The sequence below is a fragment of the Chlorocebus sabaeus genome, chromosome 8 (assembly GCF_047675955.1).
Source record: "Chlorocebus sabaeus isolate Y175 chromosome 8, mChlSab1.0.hap1, whole genome shotgun sequence".
NCBI classification, from domain to species: domain Eukaryota; kingdom Metazoa; phylum Chordata; class Mammalia; order Primates; family Cercopithecidae; genus Chlorocebus; species Chlorocebus sabaeus.
The window spans coordinates 106434257-106434736 of record NC_132911.1 but is presented as its reverse complement, the minus strand read 5'-3'; positions in this window follow the sequence as shown (position 1 = coordinate 106434736).

Genomic DNA, 480 nt, shown 5'->3' with positions numbered 1-480 from the left:
GCAAATCTCTTGGCTCCGGCCCCTTGGCTGGCAGCCGCCGCGTCCCCCGCCTGCCTGGCGTCCCGCCCACTCCGTGGCGGGCTGAGACGAGGCCCGGCGCTGAGGGGACTGGGCGGAGCGGGCATCCCTCCCCACCCCCCACGTGGGGCCGGCCCTCCGCAGTGCCTGGGCGCGCTGCCGTCGCCGCGCCTCCCCGCCCGCTGCACCGCCTCTCTAGGCAGGGGCGGGGGACGAGGGGCGAGGAGTGGGCGAGGGGTGGGCAAGGGGCGGGGGGCGTCACTGAATCAGGTGGCCTCTGGAGTTCCCCCGGGCAGGGCCGAGGGAACACGCTGCCGGGGATTGTGTACACGCTCCACTGACACCAGCTTCACGCTGCCGGGCAGTCGCTGATCACGCGTGGCCCCGCGAGTCCATTGGCCGGCGCCTCACACACCTTTGCCGCTGATTGGCCGGCCTCAGGCTCCGCCCCCGCCCCCGCCC